Genomic DNA, 23450 nt, shown 5'->3' with positions numbered 1-23450 from the left:
ACGCCATCAGCAGTCATTCGATGCCCTGAAAGACCTGATTCGAAGATGTACAGTCCTCCGCCACTACGACGAAAGGAAGCCTCTGCTTTTGGCTTGCGACGCATCACCGTACGGAGTCGGCGCCGTTCTATCGCAAACTGACGAGCAAGGAAGGGAAGCTCCCATCGCCTTCGCCTCACGTACGTTGTCGCAGGCAGAACGCAACTACGCGCAACTTGACAAAGAAGGGCTAGCCATCGTCTACGCGGCGACACATTTTCACCAGTACATTGCCGGCCGGAAGGTGACCTTTATAACCGATCACCGACCGCTATTGGGCATTCTGGGACCACAAAGGCCTATGCCACCAACTTTGTCTCCGCGAATGACACGTTGGTGCATCAAACTCTCAGCGTACGACTACGCTCTGGTCTACCGCAATGGGAGTAAACATCAAAACGCCGATGCGCTAAGCCGTCTGCCACTAGACGCAACTGTTGACGAACCATTTCCACCAGGAGACGTTCTGATGTTCGAAGCACTGCCAGAACCTCCGCTTACAGCAGGCACAGTTGCAGCATCTACGCAGAAGTGCGCAGCTCTCCGGCTAGTTTACACAGCTGTTCAACAAGGCAACGTGTATAAACTCAAAGGGGACAACTTCGACGCTTACCGCAGGCGAGCTACAGAGTTGAGCACCCATCGCGGCTGCATCATATTTGGGTCCCGAGTTGTGATGCCGAGAGAACTACGCGCACAAGCTATGTCTCTCATCCACGCCGGACATCGGGGCATCGTTGCAATGAAAAAGTGTGCCAGAAGCTACATGTGGTGGCCTGGCATTGACAACGACATCGAAACAGTGGTGCGAGAATGCAAGCCTTGCCAGAGCAGCCGGAGCGCCCCGCCGAAAGCTCCTGTCCCAGAATGGGAAAAGCCAGACACACCATGGCACACACTGCACATTGATTTTGCAGGACCAATTGAGGGCTGCACTTTCCTTGTGGTCGTAGATGCCTACACAAAGTGGCTTGAGATAAGGCAAATGGGACAGACGACTTCGGCAGCAGTCATTGACAACCTCCGATCACTTTTTGCAACGTTCGGCCTGCCGCGCAAGGTAGTGTCGGACAACGGAACACCGTTTGTGTCTGCGGAGATCCTCAAGTTTTATCGCGACAACGGGATCTCATCAGTTACATCGGCCCCCTACCACCCAGCGACAAACGGACAAGCCGAGCGCTACGTAGCCGAGCTAAAACGCGCCCTTGAAAGAGATCAGACAGGCTCGCTGCAGCGCCGCCTTGCGCGCTTTCTCTTCAAGCAGCACACGACGGTTCAGAGCACAACAGGCGAGACCCCCTCGAAAATGATGTTCGAGCGTGAAATGCGAACCCAGCTCACAGCCATCCTCCCCGAGCCAAAGGCAGGGACGTTCCGGGAAGAAAAAGCAATTCCGCGCTGCGGCACGCTTAATGAGGGGCAGCGCGTCCTCGCCCGACAGTTTCTGAAAAAGCCACGCTGGGAGGAAGCTACAATTGTCAGACGCATAGGCCTGCGCTCTTGGCTCGTCAACATACATGGCACAGTAGCACGCCGACATCTCAACCAGCTGCGTAGATTTACGACGCCGTCTGAGAGCTGTCCGCCAGCGGAGAGAACACGTGCACCATTTTCCCACATAGCCTGGCACCTCTTCCCGGAAGAAGAGACTTCGCCCAGGACAGACCTAGGAGACACAGCGAACAACAGCCAGCCTACAAGTGTTTCTCCCCCGAGCGCACAAAGCCAGCGCGCCTCCACACGTGAGCGCCGACCCCCTGCACGATACCAGGCAACTTTCTAAGGGGGAAGGAAGTGTTGTGTCCCCTTATTGCTTTTGTGTGTGTGCGCCCCCTCCTAACGACCACTCGCATTCCCCTCCTAACGACAGTTCGCATCCTCCTCCTAACGACCACTCAATCCTCCTCCTAACGACCGCTTGCCCTTCGTCGCACGCTGTCGCCAGAGGCCCCCCCACGGTGCGCCCCCGCACCCTCCTCCTGTTCTGGGAAGCCACTCCCTCCCGTGGACGCTTCTCAGCTCCCTCCTTTCTTCGGGCGGCCAGTTCGGCTCCTGCCTCGGTCGACGCTGGTCGCACCCTCATCGGCTTTAAATAAACGAAGTCTTAAAGTACCGTGTTCGTCTTTCGCTGCATTCAACACAGCGACCGGACACGACACTAACGTAATCCTTTCTTTCTTTTTTCTTTTTCTGTCGCAAGACAGTCATCTATTTGCAGCCTTGAGTTGGCGTGCAATCGAAATCGAAGAATGCTCCTGGTGCGCGCCATCCGCGCGCGCAACTTGCCATAGCGAAGGTTCTTCAGCAAAAATACAGCGCGCTTTCGGCCCCTCCCCCTCCGTATCTTTGTACTGGGAGTCCCTCTCTCGCTGTGCGTCGTCCAGGCTCCGCGCTATTGTTAGACGAGCACTTCTGTTTACTTTAGTTGACAGCGTACGCGTAGAGTGCATGTGCTCTCTTTTCGCGTTCCTGCTTGACATGTGTCGCGGCTTAGTGGCCTGTTGAACTGGTTAGCGGTCGCAGAACTTTTGCTCTGTTGAGTTTCAACGTGTTCTTTTATCTGGCGGAGCCAGTTCTGCTTTCGCAAATTTTCGCGTTAAAGCACAATCAGAACTACACCTAGACGCTAATGGACGTGTATAAAAAATAAAAAAAGAACGAACACACACTCGAAAACATCCATGAAACTCTGACGTACTGCTCCGCTGTATAAATTCAAACGCGAACAAGGTAACGGTAGTAATAAAAATGAACCAGTACAAGCCTTTTGCCTCTGTGTTTCTTCGCGTGTGATGACGATTTGATTGGGACCCTGGCTTTAGGTTTTGGGGTTGCCATATGTCAAGAAAAAAATCGATGACGCATTGTACCATGAAGTAATCACACGTTCTCGCATGAGTTTATGCGGATTGGACGTGTAGTGTTAGCATTGAAAAAGAGAGTCGAATGAGGACACGTTTTTTTTTAAGTACGTGAATTCTTGATGCCCCAGGGCCTCTACGTTATCTGCAAAATAATGAAGAGCTGTACGCATACTCATTGGGTGGCAGTGTCAAATGCAATTAGAGCACCTCGGGCTTGGAGGCACAATGCTATTGTATCTGTTTTGTGAGAGGTAAGCAGCACGTCGGTGTCTGATACAAACATCACATGAACATCGACACGGAAGGCTTGATAAATTCATGGCAAAACTATGAATTTCAGGAATATTACTTCACAAACTTTATCTCGTTTGCAGGGCAATAGCCTCACAGAATACAACCCGTGTTGGTGAAAAAGTGCTGAATGATTCGTGTCATGTGCCTTCATATACAAGTTGAATTAGAATTTCGCGTTATATTCACCTCCAAGTGTCGCCGTCTGCGCTTGCAAAAAGTGCCATGATCAAGGGCGTAAGTTTTAATTTCAGACCTATCGAAGCGTTGCGCTGTGTCTTGATATATTCTGCACCCAGAGACCTACTATAGGGTGTACAGCTGTTGTATGAGCCATTCCCAAGACATTTAGTTTTCCTTTTCCCACTCTGATGGCCGAAGTCACATCCGCAGCTGCTGTTCAGAGGCCGTACATGTATTGTGGCCTTCGTCACGAGAACACGTGCGTTACAGACCTGCATTGCAAGTCCCCGAGTAGTGCGTACCGTGTGCTCTCTTCAGCGACCGGTGCGCAGAAAAATTATCAGCACTTTAAGAAAGCATTTGCTGCAGGGCAGACGAAAAATCTTCGTACCAAAATGCAGTTTTGGTGCATCTCTAAACGGCTTCCGACGTTGAAGCCCTGACTGAGTAGGGAAGGCCCAAAGAATGCTGCGCGCTGCTGAGAAAAATGTAAAATAGGGTAGTGCACAACAGCCACCATTAAAGAGACCATGACGCGCTCTTATTATTCTCTCCGCTGCTGTGCCAGACACACAACACCACGTGTTCACTCCCTTCATCCTTCCCCTCACAACTCGATTCATGTGTCCACTCGTAGTAGGGTAGCTTTACCGGGCCCTTCCTTTTTTTTTTTTTTTTTACAACATCCTCCTACTAAACTGGCCGTAAACTCAAAAATTAAGTTCAACTGAAGATTCGCCTTAAGGGTATACGACAGGATAGTGTTAATGGGTGGGTCCCTTCAGTTAATTTCGGATAATTTCGACCACCTGGGGCTCTTTAAAGGTGCAGTGACGTCGCACAGTAGACGGGCCTCTAGCATTTCGCCTCCAACGAAATGCGACCACCGCGGCCGGGATCGAACCCGCGTCTTTCGGGTCAGCAGCCGAGCACCATTACCACTGAGCCACCGCGGGGCTCAATCCCGATTTTCTAGAAACGCCAACAACTACGGCGGTTTCTCGCTTGACGGGGCCCTTAACGCTGCTGCGCCAAAATTGATTTCCTTTCATGCAATCGGGTGATTTTTGTTGCGTTCGAACGCAATTATCTCCGTATTTATTCGACACGAAAAGCAGTGTTTTTTTCTTTCAATTTCTTTTAGCCGAGAAACCTGTAACTAAAATTACAAACAACAGAGGTTGAATTCGTCATGCCATGCTTCATGATTGAGCTTCTAAACTAGGTGGAGGAAAATAGGTGCGGTGTTAAGTCAGCGAGAATATTACGGAGAGAGATTACGCTGTTTTGGCTCTGTGGAGCCGTCAGAGCGCAGGCTTTTATAGGTTGCCCCTTAACGCGACCAAGTGCGCGAGAATTTCTCCAGCTAGCATAGCTATGCTTGCCCTTTACTTTTTTTTTTCTTGTGGGTTGGCTTGAAAGGCATCCGATGTGGTATTTCCTGCCTGAAGTAGTAGTGAGGTCTTCGAGGTGCGAAAGCTGCGATTTGCGGCGGCGTTCAGTGTCATGCAAGCCCGACCGTTAGCAATAGCAGCTGAAGCCTAGACAGGATGGGGCGTCTTGAATGCGCACGACAATACTTTTTTTTTGCTGGGCATCTTCCTTGCGCCTGTGCGTGTTTCCGTCAGTAACAACCACGTGAAACACATGCCTTAAGTGTAAACGCAAAGACCGTGTATTCACTTGATCGAAACAGAAACCTCGGGGGCCGCCTCTGGCGTTAGCAACTGAGGGTTCCTTCCTCGTCTTGCTCACGTGAGTGCGCGCGTATATGAGCTTGCGTGTTTTCTCTGCGTTCTTTATTCAATTTCCCCAGAGAAACAACACTATAAGACAGAATTATCTTGTTTTAAAATGGTACTTCCTCGTCGCAAAAGCGTCGCAAAAGTGCACTTGGCGCTCATACTCTCTTCCCCTTTATCACAGCTCTGGTTTTGATCGAATGCGCATATTGGTGTCCTAGAAAGTAAATCTGCTTTGCTTTGGACACGAAATAAGTTTCAGTTGTGGCTGCATGCTTTAGAGTTAGAGGCTACTTCTTCATTTGGCCGTTCTCCAGAGGCGTTGGTTGTTTACAAAGTATTGAAATAGACAAAACCCATGGTGTCGCCATTGGCGCGCGCGTGGGCGACCTCAGATGTATTATAACTGATTTATTATTTTCAATGCATCGGCGGTCGGGTGATGCAATAATAAATCACGCGTCGTTCTAATCATGTCGGCTTGAGCATATTAGCTTGACTACGTCGGTCTGTGCTGGTAGCTAAGGCAACATAACCGATTCGATTGATAACGAGAGTTTCTAGAGGACAGCAAACGCCACCAAACACTCGCCCACCAGGGTTTTTACAAGGACGCCGCGGATGACATCGCTAGTCGCGTAGAAAGCAAGGGGAAGTACATCCGGCTTCATTGAGAGCGCTTCATGCGCTGAAAATTAAGGGCCATTGACTGTACTTTGTGACAGGAAATGTATGTTTAATGCGATCGCCTTCATTGTCCATTCAAAACGTAAAAGTCATAGGAGTGAGGTAGCGCATTCTACACGCGCTGTGGTTACGCAAATACTGTTGGAGTAGAACTATAGGGCGTCATTGTTGTGGTGAAGTCGTTCCATACAACAGCTGGAAACAATATTCCCGCCTGGCAGGATCCGTCTGAACCTGTAGTCAGGCTTACTTCGCGCCTGGAGGGTTTTTAAATTACTCCGCTTCCATAGCCTTACCGTTCGTCTGGTATGAAAATATTCGTGTTGCAATACTGGGTCTACAATGTGGACTAGGAATGTGACGCGCGAATGTGGCTCAATCTTTTGAACATGTCGATTAAATGGAGCTCACTCTATGCAAGTGAATACATTAGTCAACCCCCAGCCCTCAGTCCCCAAGGAAAACTCTTGCTTGGGCTAGTTGGTCTATGGTTGAAGGTGTAAAGAAACCGGCGCTACGAACGAGGACAAAAGTAGAACACACAGGCACTGCTCTTGTCTGCGTGTTCTACGTTTGTGCTCGTTCGTCGCGTCGTTCTTCATTACATCTTCTCAGTCCCTAGCGGCTGCGCAGAACTGACCAAGGCGGTGGTCAGACCTTTGACGCTGTGGAGGGTGCTAAGAATCTCTGGCTCCTTAAAGGCCTGGCTGATACTCAGTGGGATGTTATAGGGCTTAGTAAGTTTAGGGTGATAGATGAAGCATCATAATCGTCATCGTCATAAGCCCAACTACGTCCACTGCAGCACAAATGCCTCTCCCATATCCCTTCAATTAACCCTGTCTTGCGCCAGCTGCGGTCATTTTATTCCTGCAAACTTCCTTATCTTATCCGCCCACCTGACTCTCGACACTTCCTGCTACAGCCGCCGCGGTGGCTCAGCGGTTATGGTGCTCGGCTGCTGACCCGAAAGACGCGGGTTCGATACCGGCCGCGGCGGCTAGAATTTCTTTGGAGGAGAAATTCTAGAGGCCCGTGTACTGTGCGATGTCAGTGCACGTTAAAGAACCCCAGGTGGTCGAAATTTCCGGAGCCCTCCACTACGGCGTCCCTCATAGCCTTAGTCGCTTTGGGACGTTAAACCCCATAAACCAAACCAAACCAAACCAAACTTCCTGCTACGCTTCCTTTTTTTTTTATTTTTGCTCCTTCGGGCAACATACAGGTATTGCACACGAGGCAAGAAAAAAAGGAGGTGCTCAACCTCCTGACTGGGTCTTGACCTCGCGGGGGTACAGCAGCAGGAGCTGTAGTTCAGTATACAAACGGCAAACGCTAAACTTCAAATATTTTTGCACAACAGTGACAAGCCATTGATCGACTCTGGTAAATAAATACAATTAACAGAAATATTTTACATTGAATTGTGCTGAAAGTTGTGTACAGAATGCAATAGAATGCAACACAGAATGAGTTATTCTTCTAACCAAAAACTTATCAGCGCATCAAACAGAATAAGAAATAGCGTTACACACACAGAAAAGATGGAACAGATGCGATTGAAACTGCTAGGCGTGAAAATATTTTTAGCAGCATCTATTACATATGGATGAGCATTACACACCAACATGATTTGATAGTGTATTGATTGTGGAATCTATAGTGGAATCCATGTGGAATCATCCTTGGAATCCGTTCCGTTAGCCTACCGACCCATCGGTTATCCTGCCTTCGCATTACATGCCCTGCCCAAGCCCATTTCTTCTTGATTTTGACTAGGATGTTATTAAATCGCGTTTGCTCCCTGACCCATTCTGCTCTCTTCCTTTCTGTTATTGTCACATCGATCATTTTCCTTTCCATAGCCCGCTGCACTGTCCTCAATTTAAGCGCAACCTCTTTCTTTAGCTTAAACGTATGAGCTCCATAGGCGACTGCCAGTAAGATAGAGCTATTACATACTTTCCTCTTGAGAGACCCGTGCACTGTGCGATGTCAGTGCACGTTAAAGAGCCCCAGGTGGTCGAAATTATCCGGAGCCGTTCATTACGGCGCCCCCTCATAGCCTGAGCTGCTTTAGGACGCTAAACCCCCTAAGACTGAACTAAACTTTTCTTTTTATGGGATACTGGTAAACTGCATTCATCACCTCAGAGCGCCTCCAAATACACTTCACCGTATTCTTATTCTTCTTGTTTGTTCACCCTCGTGTACCGGATCTGCAGTCACTACATGCACTAAGTATAGATTATTATCTTGCCACTTCCAATGCATATTGTCAACTGTAGTTCTCTTCCGAGCCTGTTGAAAAGTACTTCAGATTTATTCATATTATTTTTAGACCAACTGTTCTGCTTTCCCTGCCTAGGTCCTCAATCGTGCTTGGCACTTACGCCCCTGAGTTACTTTGCCAGGCAATGTCAACAGCAAATTTAAGATTGCTAAGGTATTCTTCATTAGCTTTTATCTCAAACTGTTCCCAATACATTTCTCTGAACACCCCCGGTAAACACGCGGTGAACACTACTAGACAGATTGTGTTCTCCCTGCCTGACACCCTTCCTGATTAGTATTTTATTACTTTGCCTGTGAAGGACTATGGTGACAGTGCAGACGCTTAGATATATGCTAGTATTTTTGCTGAGGCTCATCTACACCCTGATTCCATAATACCTGCTTGGATGCTGAGGTTTCGACTTAGTCAAATGCTTTCTCGTACTCTATGAAGGCTATCCCTAGAGGCTGGTTATATTATGCGCAATTTTCTATCACCTGACTGATGGTTCGAATGTGGCCTATTGTTGATTAGCCTTTACGAAAGCCAGCTTGTGCTGACCCGAAAGACGTGGGTTCGATCCCGGCCGCGGCGGTAGCATTTCGATGGAGGCAAAATTCTAGAGCCCCGTGTACTGTGTGATGTCAGTGCAAGTTAGAGCCCCAGGTGGTCAAAATTTCCGGAGCCCTTCACTACGGCATCCGTCATAGCCTGAGCCGTTTTGAGATGTTAAACCTCCATAAACCATAATCAAACCAAAGTCAGCTTGGTCCTTGGGATGACTTAGGTCTAAGTTTGCTCTAACTCTGTCATCGATTACCTTACTAGGAACCTTGTAAACCTTGTAAGCTGATCGGTCTGTAACTTTAAAGTCTTTGAAGTCCCCTTTCCTATGGATTAAGATGATGTTAGCGTTCTTCCAAGATTCCAGTACTCTCGAGGTGGTGAGGCACTGCATATACAGGATGGGAAGTTTTTCTGGCACAATGTTCCCACCGTCCTTTAACAAACCTGCATGCTGTTACATTTGCATTTCTCGCAGTGCTTTTTTCACTAACCCTATAATTACCTTGGGGATGTCGAATTCGTTCACACCGCTCACTTCATTATTCGAATCCTGATTCCGGGTTCTGTAGAGATCTGTGTGGACTTATTTGTTTACTTTAACTATCCGATCCATATGAGGGATCACATTGCCTTCCTTGTCTCCTTGTCCTTGTCAGGTGAAGCATATACAGTGTTAAAGAGCGGGCACGTACTATGCTATCGTGGCATAGCGGACAGATGAGAACTAGGTGTGGGATTCCTGTTCAATAAGCATATAGCTGGCGACATAGAGAATTCTATAGTATTAACGAGAGGGTCGCGGTATCGTACTAATGCTTATTAAGGGGTGCAAATTGAGGGTTTTACTGGCCCATGCACCTACAAGCAGTCATCGTGACAAGACAGCCGAAAAGTTCTATGAAGACGTGGAATCGGCAATGAGTACCGTAAAAACGCAGTACAGCGTCACAATATCATGGTAGGCAGTAGGCAGGCAGGCGATCAGGTAGAGAGGGGGGGGGGGGGGGGGGAGGGGGGGAGACTGCGGCATTGGTTCTGGGAATAGCAGGGTGAGTTGTCAGTACAGTTCGCAGACAGAAATAGTTTGAGGATCACGAATACCTTCTTCCGTAAAAAAGGAGAATCGGAAGTGCACTTAGAAGAGGCCAGGCAGCCAGACTAAAAATGAAATAGACTTCATATTGTGCGCTCATTCTGTCATAGTGCAGGCTGTGAAGGCGCTGGGCAAGGTGCGGTCTCGAATTAGCCTAGATTTGAACGGAAAACGGAAGAAGCTAGTAAATAAGAGGCACTTCAATGAGTCAGCGGTAAGAGGAAAAGTAGATGAATTCAGGATCTTTCTGGAGAACGGATATTCCGCTTCAACGGAGAACGATCAGCTTAAGGTTCATGAGATATATTACAATCTCGCTAATATAATTACGAAGTGCTCAGTAAGAGTATGGCTAGGGTAGCTGACAGGATACTGACAAGCTCTCTCAGATGATGAAAGACCTATGAAGAAACGCCAAACTATGCAGGGCTGCAACCCCATAGGTAGGATAGAGCTGGCAGGACTGTCAAAGTTAATTAAACAATAAGCGTAACGTAAATGACATACGAAAGTTCAGTATGGACAGGATTGAGCATACTCTGGGGAAGGGAAGCGGCCTAAAAGCCGTCAAGAGGAAATTAAGCATTGTCAAATATCATATATGTATGCCCTAATATAGAAGAAGGGCAATTTTAGTACCAGTATAGACAAGACAGTTAAAACAGCCAAACAATTCTACTCAGGTCTCTACAGTAACCCAAATAATAAAGATGCTAATGATGAAACCGGAGGCGAGGAGAGATTGGGCATCCCGTCGGTAACAAAAGAGGAAGTAAAGAAAGCCTTAATGTAATGCAAAAGGGGAAAGAGGCTGGTGAAGATCCGGTAACTGCAGATTTGGTGAAGGACGGTGGGAACATTGTGCTAGAAAGACTTGTCACCATGCATACGCAGTGCCTCACGACCCAGAGAGCACCGAAATCGCGGAAGAACGATATCGTCATCTTATTTCACGAGAAGGGGGACGTCAAGGACTCGGAAAATTACATACCGATCTGCTTACTGCCCGTTGTTTTTTGCTTTTGCTAAGGTAATCGCTAATAAAATTAACTACAGCAATATCAGAATTCTGTCGACCAAAGAACCAGGTTCGCTTTCGTAAAGGTTACTCTACAACAGACCATGTTCACATCATGAATCAAGCGATAGAGGAATGCGCATAATATAACCAACCTTTATACATATCTTTCTTAGGTTATGAGAAAACATTTGACTCAGTTGAAACCTCACCAGTCATGACAGTCATGCGGGAATTTTGGATCCAGGGTGTAGAAAAGGCATGCGCAAAGGTACTAAAAGATATCAATGTCGGCTGCGCAGCACTATATTCCTCCATAAAGAAAGTGATAAAATCTCAATCAGGAAGGGTGCCAGGCAGGAAGACATCGTCTTCCCGTTACTATTCACCGCGTGTTTACAGGAGGTATTCAGAGAACTGCATTGGGAAGAGTTGCGGATAAAAGCTAATGGAGAATACATTTTGCGCGGAGAGAGGTTGACAGGTCGTCGACCTTATGAATCAACAGACAGTTGGAGTCAGGCAGGTGGGCTAACAATTGGTTCGCAAGGCTGTGAAAAACGTGCTGCCATCATGTGCAGGTTGACAGAGGCAACAAGGTGCGCTGATGTTGTTTTTCTTTTCTCTTCATTTTTCGACTCGTTTGTATACCTGACACTGTCGGATGAAAATGCGTTTCACCGTAATAGCACCGGATTTGAGAGGGACCCGCCAGCAGTCATTGACTGTGTAGCTCGGATATGATTGGGGTATTTGCAATTTCGAGGATCACTGAGGTGCACATGCATTGAAAAAAAAAGCAGTGACAAAAGAACTCCCAGTCTTCTCACCCTCTCCTTGGCAAGAGAGGTGACAGGGAGAGTTGAACTGCACCCGACTTCATCCGCCAAGACTGCGCTCATTACCTAGGCTCACCTGTCCCATGTGACCGCGAATAGCGCATTCTCGGGAACACTCACTCTCCTGTCCATATGTCCCCTGTGGCTCAGGCTAACCTGTGCAACGTCCTTGGAGGGTAAACGCTTGGGCAGTTGGTGACGCATATTTTTGATGTGGACAGCGCAAAAGAGGCGACGGAAGCGAGAACACCGCTCTCTACCATCGTCTCTTTCGAGCAGTTCCCATGAAACCGACCTGCTGCCCACGTGCAAAAAAAAAAAAAATGCCTGGGGCCTTCTTAAAGTATTTAAACGCGAAAATGCGATAGCATTTGGAAGGTGGCGCTCCCCAAATAATCCAAAGGACCTCCCAAATATTGGAAGTAGGCCCACCCCAGAAAATGAATTAAGGTGGATTAGTTCGGATTAGTCGGTGGATAAAGGTAATTTTATGGCTTAGTGGAGCGATTAAGGTGGAGGAGTGGGTGGTATAAGTATAATCCCTTATGATAATCCAATGGAAGGTACTCGAACATTCGTCCTCAGATTTTCAAATTTGGCGGTGTTGATGACGTCACGACCTTCTCGACCAGTCAGGGAATATCGCAACGGAGAAACCGGGTGGTGTTTGCAAGAGAACCTAAATGCTATCACATTAAGAAAAAAATAATGTCGCCGTTCGACGCAGACCACAGCACAGGACGGTATAGGGGTCGATGGCCTCTCATTGCGTTCAGTCTGAGGGCAAGCTTTGAAACACAGTGTTTCAGACTTCAGGCGGCAGGCTGTCCCACGACGATTGCGTTCATTGTGACGTGGTCCATGGAAGAAAAAAATAACGCTCAATGCCAATGAACAAGCTGTAGCTAAATGGGCAGCAAAGGAAACCTTCCAGCCTGGAAGCGATTCCCTCCATGAACGAAAGTTTCCTCAATATAAAGAGGGTTGCAAGCAAGTACGCGGTCGCGGCGGTGTTAAGAGCTTCACGCTATAGTTCGTTGGTCTGTGGTCACGCATCCCCAGCCGTGGAAGCAAAATGGTGCAGGGGAGCGCAAAGAAACAAGATGCCCTGCGAGGAGTGGAAACCAGGAGCGGCTTGAGAAAGATTCCGCTCACATGCGGCCAAACTTATGTTGAGCATACTGACGAGTGTATTAATGTGCGCCTGAGCGAACACAAGCTGTCTTAAAGGAATAAAGAAGACGCGCGTTTTACAGCCCACTGTCAGGTACAAAATCCTTGCCTATCTAATGACAATGTTTTGCTCGAAACGGGAGATGAAATTGCACGCGATCTTGTGGAGGCGTTTCATATGTACAATGAAAAAAAAAATTACGGAGTGAACTTAAGACTACTTGCGTGCTTTGAATGCGAACGCATTGTTTTTAAAATTGTTATTTCCTTTTTATTTTTATTTATTTTAAATTTTTTATCTTCATTTCTAATGACACACCCACTCATTAGCATACAGTCGTATAAGGCAACACGTATGCTAGTTTCATCTTTGTTAGCCGAGAAGCAGCGCGGTTTTGTGGCGAATAGAGCGCATTCTCGCCCCGTTATCTAAAATTTCATGGTTCAGTTCCCCTCCCCTTCGAAAGAAAATTTTTTTTTTCTTTGATACCGCGGTGACGCCATCTGGGGTTTTTGGGACCACTGCTGCTGGTCAGCCATATAAGGCTTTCGCATTAAAAGTGCCATCATGTCGAGTGCTGCGCTGTACAAAATCTGCAGCAGACATGCGTTTGACTCTGATGCGCGCAATTGCTTCGACCGGTAGCCAGGCGACTACATTTGCGGTCCCCCTAAGCCTCATTTATTCGGTTGTCTCCGCGCACGGGCACAGATGCACTATGCATTATGTGTCCGTCGAATAAATCATTGTTGAAAGTCGACGCACGTTCTTTCTTCTACACACCGCTGCTTATTATATTTCTTGAACACTTACGTAGACACTGCCATGAAAAAACCACGCTCTCTTCGGCGTGCGGATCAGGAAACGTGTTTTGCGGGGATAAGAGACGACGATGCCTAGCATGACCCTGCCATCTTGCAGGCGTGAGTACAGTCGTGAACGCGGGGAGAAATCTCAGAGTGGCGCTTCGACGCATGCTGCGAGTAGCTGCAAGGAGTGCCGTCATTGACGTTAGCCCAACGCTCTTTCCGCGTTCCGTTTGCCGATAGCGAGCCACGCTGTCGCGATCTGTTCCCTGCAAACGACTTTTGTTACATCCGCCTGCTTCCCGTGCTGCTGCAAGATAACGGAATACCCGAAGCCGCGAGAGCTGCGTCTGTACTAGCCGCGCTCGTGTGTTCTTCACGCGAATGAGGGCGTGTGTAAAATGATGAACGCTCTCAAAAAGAGCAGTGGTTTGCTTCTAGAACCTGCACTGAAAAGGAGTTCCCAAGAATCGGACTTACGCGAACAACTTTAACGGAAAAAGGAAAATGGCAAGTCGCTGTAATGGGCAGAGAGGATCGCCATTGGTGCCGCACTGTTTACAGGCAGCCCGACATGCATGGTCGCGTCAAGGTGAGTAAACGAGTGACGCTGAGAATACATTCACCCCGCTGACTTCGGCTGCAGCTTTACTCTTTCTCGCCTTTTTCTCTCCCGAATACGAGCTTGCGGGGCAAAGTTGACTGTAGTTCAACGGTAATGGTGGAATATAAGCGGCTAGACAGCGTGTGCCGGGTCTGTAAAGGCGCACTTTTCTCGCTAAATATAAAAGATGGTACGAATTGTTATCGAAACGGGCGACATCTTTTCTAATGAGCTCGCGCCGAGAGCTGCTTTTAAATCAAAACAGGTCATAACTATGTTCTCCGACGAGAAAAAGGAAAGAGAATCGCCGGCATTTCGCCGTCTCCTGTAACGAAAGAGAGGAAGCGATAGATTTTATCCCCCCCCCCCCCCTTTTCCTTTCGTGGGCGCGCCCACTCATATGGCCACGTGTGCAATTGTGAGTGGGGCCCAGCTGGACAGTGCTTGCTTCGACCAGTGGGCGGACGCGAGACATTTCGCTTATGATGCACTACTACGCCGACGTGACAGTTTATCCGGAGAAGGTCCCTCGGGTATCTGCCCCTTCAGAAAGGAGCCTCTAATTTCGACCATAACTAAGATACTGTGTGCCACCTATTAACAAACACTGACTGGCGAACCAGTGAGTGTAGTGATTATTAGGTTTGCATAGGCGCCAGTGTGCAGTCGAGCAAGGAAGGATAGCATGCTTAGGACTATATAGGGTGTATGTACGTATACAGTGGTGAGCAGCCTTGTCTAGAGCGCTTGAGCAGTGCGCACTTGGTAACAAAAACCGAAATTAGAGAGCAGCCCCTCATTACAGGGCAAAGTTTTCGTGCCTGCTTTGTTTACGAGGCTATCTGGCGCTACTTCCGTGCAAGCGTTGCAGCTGGACCCTAGAGGCTGCCACAAAATCTGGATTTGTTTGCAAGGAAGTGCACCGCCCGAGCGCTCTAGACAAGGCTGCTCACCACTGTACATTAGTGCACATTAAAGGAAGGAGAGACCGACAGGGCGAAACAAAGGAAGGAAACAAGGGCGGACGGACGGACGTATCGGACGGACGGGAAGGAAGGAGTAGTTAAAGAAAACACTTATGACATTACACAATAATACGAAAATAAAATGCCAGTGGTACGGTATGTGAGATTAAAACTGCACATGGGCTATGAAGGACGCCGCAGTGGACATGTCCGGATTGATTTCGACCACATGGGGTTCTCTAACATGCAATGACATCGCACAGCACAGGGGAGCTAGTTTTCGTATTTCGCCTCCATCCAAATGCGGCCGGGATATGATCGCGTGTCCTTGTGTTCAAATCTCGGCCGCAGAGGCTGCATACCGATGGAGACGAAATGCATAAATAAAAGGACACTGAAAGCAAGGGAGAAGCTGCAGTAAGCACACCTAAATTTGCGCCACGTAAGTGAGATGTATGAATAAACCCGAAAGGCACACATCGTCTCTTTTGCCGCGCCATCACCTTTATGTTTTAATGGGTAGTTGTCATCTGAAGTGCATAGCTGTTTCGTTCGCACAGTGAATAAAGCGCAGTGCGCATTTGTACACAGTGGAGTGGCGCAACGTCAGAGAAAAATGTACTCAAAGCCACAACATTCTGTTTATATTAAGAATTATGTGAAAATTTTGAGATATGGGCAGTTTTCCTTACATACATGTTGGCATAAGACGATCAAATTAAACGTTGAATTTCAAATCCTGGGCTTCGAAGACTGAAAAACGACTGGAGAGCAGCTGAACTTCACGCTTCTCGACATACACCTGCGGTGGTGTTGACACGGGGACTTCGCTCAAAAGTCGGACGCGGCACCTATTGGAAATAGATATGCATACCGGACGTTACAGTTGTAAACCCTACTTGCTTTGAACAACATTTTCTGTCGTCATGATGCGCGAGGACGCCCCCGGCTCAGAACAGTGCCGACTTGAGACTTCTGTTTAACGCCGATGACCACGTACACTAAAATCATTGTGGCACTTGAGATGGACGTTTCGAAAAACATCCCTGAAATCGCCTTGATGTGGGACATGTTTTCATCAGCACCAACTCCTCACAGCGGGCTATTTCGAAATGGCGGGATTTTGCGTCCAATAGTGGCAGTGCGCATTATAAGAGACGCCGCAACAACACCTCTCCTGGTTAGTTCTGGCTAAAGCTAGGGCTCACGACATGGGCCCAATTCGAGGACGTGGACGCTGTCGCACTGCAGCCCGCAGCGAAACGCGGCTGTCACGGACGAGGAGGGAACCCGTGTTGTCGTGCTCAGCGGGCAGAGCGCCCCAGTCTGAGTCGCTGTTACCTTTTACAGCGACAACTGTTAAGCATTTGTTCCTGGGTTTTGCGTAGGTGTAGTAGTCGGCGTAACCGGAAGATGGTTGCCATCGGGATCATTCGGAGGGCGGTTACGGTTGAAGGAGGCGGAAGGTTATTTTTGAAGGAGGAGTGTAGGCGAGAGCGTAAGAATGCGCAACCGGAGAGGAGTTGCCACCAGAACCACCCGGAAGGTCTTTACCGTGGAATCAGGATATGAAGAGAGATATGACGACGATATGACGAGAAGGTGGTTACTGTGGGAACCATACATTCGGAGCGTGGTTACCGTGGAAGGAGGAGGGTATGGCGAGAGCGGAGGAATGGGCAACAAGATGATGTTTGCCACGGGAAGTACTCATCGAGCGAGTGGTTACCGTAGAATGAGGAGGGAGAGTCACTGAATCTCGGGTTACACTGTGGTAACCGTCCAGTGTTTTTTTTTTTTGTACAGGTCAGAACTGACGACTAGAATACAGTCTTGAAACTGAAGTATAATATGGTTGAATATATAGTAAATAGGAGGAGCAAGTAAATCAAATCGAATAAATTATCTCTCCCGAGATCGTCTCACCAGTAACTAGAAAGTATAGTAACAATTCCATTTTCGTTAGCGTGTTCAACAGTGTCAAAGCTTCTTGAAGGGACACTAAAGACAACTGCATCCAAATATCATTCTCAGTAAAAACTGGTTCTCTGGCTATATTGACGTTTGGCCAGCAGCGAAAGACGCATTTGCGAGAGAGAAAATTAGATTTAAAAATCTTTCCGTCAGTCGACTCAAGCTCGTGACGTCTTTACCGAAAAGGACGGGTCGCCATCGTTACGAAGTGAATGGCGGTGTAGCCAGGCCTCACGGATCCGGGCAAAAAACTGGTGTCGACGCACGCATTTTACTTGCGAAATCGGCCGGTGATGGCGACCTCTGTATTCCGTTTCGCCGTCTTTTCTAGCTTGTAAAGCTCCGTGTTCGGTGAGAGTGGTCTCGTTGTGGTTCGAGCGCGGTACCCTCTAGACACAGGCCATTTGCTATTTGTCCTCGGGCCCAATTAAATCACGTAACTCAGCGACGTTTACCGCAAACTAAGCGCAGACAAACCATACCTTAACGTCAGAAAGTGCCACCACTGAACCTTCAACACGGTCGCACCGAGTGACGTCAGGTTCAGCAGAAGCCATAATTTGCATGCAGTGTTAGTCTCTAAAGTAGATGCCAAACGGCCAGAAAAAAAAAGCAATATTTTTATTTCATTTACAGTTACTTAAATTTGCAGCAAAGGTTTGGCATCACATACAATATAGTATATTTAACAAACGCGTTACTCTAGGAGTCAGCGAGAGCAACCTTTTTAATCCTTAGTATATAACCGCTTAGAATAAAAATGCAGCGAAGTTCATCTGGCGGGCACTCACGTTTGCAGGAGCAACTTACCAACACTTATCATGCATAATGGTTGTATAATGACAATGGTCATGCACCTATGGCACTCGAACTTTCGGGATAACGAAAACGTATGAGATAAAGCCAGGGACCCCGGAACAGAGTGGGTCGCACCTTCCCAGTCTCCAAATGATTGCACTCACATCATATTTCTGACAAAAGCTGCAATTCTAGGACGTTATTAATGTAAAACACTGTGGGGATGAGGTAGTTGGCTTCCAGTCGTAAAGCATTTCGTTTGAGTAACCTAAACCTATCACGCCCCAACAGAAGTCGTTGATAGTCTGAGCCCTACTCGTGAACATGATTAGTAGAAGTGAAACAGACGGTGCGCAAACTCTGAATGCAGCCGATCACTCATTGTTTGTACATGTTTATAAAGCTGCCCATTTCATTTCTAGTTTTATATGCATTAGCAAATACACCTTTGATTGATGGAAAATACAAAAAATGTAAGCAAGAAATATAAAATTTATATTGAAATAAAACAGAATGAATAAATACATAAATGAATAACAAAAAAACTCAGTCTTGCCCCCCCCCCCCCCCCCCACACACACACACTATAAAAAGAAGTTCCGAAGTCCCTAGATAAAACAGCACAGCGCATTGAGCGACGGAAAGAAAATGGCTACGTGTAATATGAAGAGAAGAAAAAAGCACCTCGAGTTAGAGGACAAGCTCGAATTTGGATATGCCGGCTGAGGTCAAGAGAAGGGAATGAATTTGGCCGGAACATGCAATGCGGCGAACATAACTGAGCACTACAGCCGGATACATCTTAAGAAGGAAGCGGAAAATGAACCTCAAAGGGGGCCTTCCAGCCAATGGCGTCTACCGATTTTCATGGGGCCGCAGTTAATCCGTGGTTAATCTCTTGCCACACTAGCGCAGCAGGGGATTGACCAGGTCTGCGGATTAGCCACGGATTGAATGGGACAGGAGATTAGCCACGGTTTAAGGTGACAGAGGATTGACCACGAAATAACCGCGACGTCATGAAAATCGGTAGACGCCGTTGGCATTAGGGCCCCTTTGAGGGACAGTTGCCGCTTCGTTCTCGAGTTCTATCCGACTGTAGCACGGAGTCGAGTCAATCGAAGGATCAGAACAAAAAACTCGCGGTCCCCATTCCCCTCCCATGTCCCATTTCCCTTTCCGCTACGTCCCAGGGGAGTCTCCCCGGGCCCGTTCCCCTGGCTGTGGGTCGCTATAGTAGCATTCCCTTATTGATTTCTTTCCACCTTCGGGTGGTGAAATTACAATTGCCTACGGGCCAATTCGTTTATTTTGATTGGATTGAACCCGCGATACAGTAGTGGTGCGGGAGAGGCTCATTTTCTTATTCATTTATTATGCCTCGATCTATACTTTGTAGCATGGAGGGTTCAAGTCCAGTGGAGAGATGATATTAGCAAGTCTTCCGCGTCACGATGGCCACGGATGACTCAAAGTGGGTACAAGGAGAGCATTGGGAGACGCGTTTCTCCTGCAGGTGACAAAACGCATGGTGGCGATGACGATGACTGTGTGATCAGCAGTGGACCAGCAATATAAAATTGTAGAAACAGTGAAAAACAGTCACAGACACAAGACGCCGTATAACATTGCTATGCGTGGCGTGCCGCCTCTCTCTTGCTATAGTATCTTTTTGTGCTGTTTTTTGTTGATCGCGAACCACCGACGAAAATGAAAAAGAACAATTGGCGGTGGTTTCGCTCTGGTTAAACCTGGAGGATTGTGAAAGCAACGAGGAGAGAGACAAAGGCGATGGGGAGGTCGCGGCAGCGGCAGCTGCGGCGGCCCCGGCACGCTAGCTATGCGCCGCTACTGTGCATGCGCAACTGGCGAGGGCGGCGGCACCTCTGAGTCACCCGCGCAGCGACGGCGGCGGCGCGCCAGCTGTGCGCCGTGTGACGTAACTGCTCCTTGCGCATGCGCAGTATGGCCTTTCCACAGCTCCGCGAAATGGCTGGGCGACTCGCGTAGTGTTGCTCTCGCAACAAAAGTGTCGTAGGTTGTACTTCACTACTTACTAAGCGGTAACATATTTAAATATTTAATGGCGCAAAAAACAGCGAAACACATACGTACACGACAAGATGAAGCGCCAACTTCCAACTGGTTTTATTACATGCACGGAACGTACAACCCCCGTCAAAAGGGGTTGTACGTAGGGGTTGTACGGCCCAAGGGGTTTGCTTGGGAAACCTGCTGCATGCCTCGTTATGCATCCTCAGCGACCGTAACCTCTCGAATGGGGAATGACATCGCGTCTTCAATCCTGCCAAACTTTGGACTGCTAGATATGCTAGGAAGCCCCGCTAAACTCTTTAGAATCAAACACCTTGGGCTGTATACTTTTGACGGGGGCTGTACATATATTGCGTTTAACGTCACATGCGCAGACAGGTTACAGACATATCAAGAACGACATGATAAGGCACGCTCCAGGAATTTCTTTTCAGCTTTATACAGTGAATTTGATGTATCGCTTACGGACAAGTTTCTTTTCTTTTTGATAAAAAACGCTTCTATCAACTCCCTAGCTTTACTGTATTTGCTTTTGCCAGGCCCATTGTGAGCCATGCTTCACTGACGTACGCATTCTGGGCAAAAGCAAATACACTAAAGCTAGAAAGTTGATAGAAGCGTTTTCTGTCAAAAAGAAAGGAAACTTGGGCGTAAGCTATACATCAATTTCACTGTATAAAGCTGAAAAGAAATTCCTGGAGCGTGCCTTATCACGTCGTTGTTGATATGTCGGCGACCTGTCTGCTCATGTGACGATAAACGCTATATATGTACAGCCTTTGTCAAAAGTTTGGAGCCCAGGGAGTTTGCTTCTGAAGCACACTGTCTTGTTCGTAATGAATCTCCAGCGCTCCAAATTTGCTGATGGTACGAAGATTCCTGGTCCTGCCTCCTACAATGGGTAGGACGACTACGATTGTTACAGGAGTCCCACTGCGAGGCTTAGAAGCATTATTATTTCTTCTTATACATGCAGTATGTTTTTCTTTATGTGCCACATTATAAAATGTCTGACTTCGTATTGTAATTAGTATAATAATGAACTTTGAAAATGTTGTCTCTCCTGCATCTAGAATGTACACTGAACATCTAATGTAATGCGCTCATTGATGACTGACTGCACTATTGCAATACTAACTGCTTGTCTACCTACTTGATTTGTATTGCGTGTCCTCATGTATGAACATGTCAGCTTCGATTTTATATTTGTTTTGTCCCTTGGTGTTTGTATTGCCACGCTGGCCTGCCTTGTTGTGGTCTCTTGGGCCCTGTCAAGCTGCCTCGAGCAGCTTTTTGCCCAAGAGTTCCTACCATGCATATGGTGAAATAAACGAATTGAATTGAATTGAAAAAAAAAAACCCTGGGCTCTAAACTTTTGACAAAGACTGTACGTTCCGTGTATGTTACAAAGCCAGTTGGAAGTTGGCGCTTCGTCTTGTCGTGTACCTATGTGTTTCGTCTGTTTTTTGCGCCGTTAATTATTTAAATATGAACCAAAACCAACTAGCCCGACCGCAAGTGCTTTTACTAAGTAGTGAGCACATTTTTTTCTCGTATTCGGTGTCGATAAATCTGGCACCGTTTGATCTCCGCTTCGCTTTTCACATGATTAATGTCGAGTCATTTCGGTCCGCTTTAGTTCGCAGGTCCGTCCGTGAAATTAGTAGATGTGGGAAAGATAACGATGATGACAGTCGCGTTGTCTGATATCAAAGTCTGCGTTGCAGATGGAGGCGCTGACCAAACCCTAAGTAAGAAGCTTACTTATACAGCGTTCAAGTGTTGCGAAGTGTCGTCGTTGTCGAGTGTTCGTCTGTTTGCTCTAGCCTTGTCGCCGCGGCAGAATAAATCGCTTTTTCACGCTCACAAATCAGAGAAAAGATGGTGTGGTATGCTTTTGCTACCGAAGTCAAAAAAAGAGTGTCCTGCAATTGCTGCAGATTATGTGCGAATAGGCATATAACGTCGGTCATCTCACCATCCTTACACGCGAGTGCGGCATGTGGTCCTTGTTGACAGGATAACTTTTAAGAAGTGCTAAAATAGCGACTACAGGGGCTAGTGGGGAGTTCATCGTGTGGGAACCGCGCTGGATTTAAACAAGAGACTCTGCGAGGACGACGACAGACGAAGCGTGAAACTTTCAACTGAAATTTATTACCGGATGGGTTACGTTTTTTATGCGAAACAGAATTTCACGACAATTTTGGTTGGAAAGAAAAAATGAAAGCACCACAGACAAAAGAACAGCCATTAAACGTGCCCATTGCTCAACACAAAGAACTCAGCCACAAAAATGCACTATCTTCGAGGGTCAATGACTTAGGTAAATTGGTTTTTGATGAACGGAAATGGCGCAGCATCTGTCTCACATATCTCGGCGGACACCTGAACCGCGCCGTTAGGGAAGGGAGGAAGGTTGGAGTGAAAAACAAAGAGAGAAAGAGGTACCGTAGTGGAGGTCTCCGGAATAATTTTCTGACACAATGCTCTGTACCGGCGGTCCTAATCTTGAACGCTTCGATTATTTCTTTCTCTGTTTTTGTTTTTGCGTGGCCTAAGAGTGTTGTCATCAAAACGTGGCTTGCATTTCATCCAGTCTTTACAGTGGTGACAATAGGAAGCCAGGTTGCCTGGTTGAGTGATCTGTTCACACTTGGTGCCATGTTCCACGAGTCGTGTTTACGCTCCTTCCGGTTTGCGCGATGTATTGCTTCCCACATTTTAGCAGCACGTTGTACACTAACTACTTCCCTATCAGATTCGACAAATCTTGTCTCGTGGGCTATCCCACACTTCGTTGCTCGGTTGGTCTGTTGACTTTAGCACACAGGCTCGCTGAACAACCTCGCTGAAGAACTAAGCGAGCAACAGTGGAAACGTTCCTTTGCAATGCTTCCTCGGAAAAGACGTACGAGCAGAAGAGAGAACAGCCACATTAACTTCTCAGGTATCGAGTTGCCACCAAAGGTAGGATTCACCCTAGACAAGGGCCTCATGTTTGCTCTGCGCCCTACAGTGAAACCAGTGCAGCTACTTGGCATGGTTCCCGATGTGGCAAAAATACCGGAACGATTCAAGGCAGCCAGTATAGCTGGAGGTGCAGGCACTGCAAAGTAAATTTTTAAACCAAGAAACTGTAACTGTTCACCGAGCAGCACTGTTCGGTTTGCAGCTCTCAGACAAGACCGGCACGTTTTTTGGTGTTGAAGAGGGAAGCACAGGAACTAAAAGCTGAAGAAGCGATTCTGAAGAATTTTGGACAAGGGGCGTTAGGCGAAAACAGGTTGAAAAAAAGAAAGCAAGCTGACTGCAGCATAACTCTGTGAAAGGCTGAGCCTCGACGTGTTGGAGGAGGACATTAGGGCTTGCAAAAACTCCGGGCTCAGACCGTTTTGCGCCGTAAAAATCCATAAAGAGGAAAAACCATTCAGACTCATCATAGAAGATAAATGAGCGTGGCAGCATCATG

General features: G+C 47.5%; 1 protein-coding gene across 3 annotated transcripts in view; it reads left to right on the top strand.

The window, feature by feature from the left end:
• The window catches only part of LOC149352402 (uncharacterized), a 561538-nt gene that overhangs the window by 3758 nt on the left and 534330 nt on the right, over positions 1-23450 (top strand). The window contains exon 1 of one of the 3 annotated variants that reach the window (XM_089581569.1): positions 13556-14173. The exons of the other annotated variants lie outside the window; for them this stretch is intronic. The gene's annotated coding sequence lies outside the window, so the exon portion shown is untranslated. Of the gene's footprint in view, positions 1-13555; positions 14174-23450 lie in introns of those variants that run through there. 3 annotated transcript variants of the gene reach the window in all.

This window comes from Amblyomma mixtum, chromosome 3, assembly GCF_055824585.1.
Source record: "Amblyomma mixtum isolate Tamu chromosome 3, ASM5582458v1, whole genome shotgun sequence".
Classification (NCBI taxonomy): Eukaryota; Metazoa; Arthropoda; class Arachnida; order Ixodida; family Ixodidae; genus Amblyomma; species Amblyomma mixtum.
Note: the sequence above shows the minus strand (reverse complement) of the source record. Positions and strands in the feature narration are given on the sequence as shown.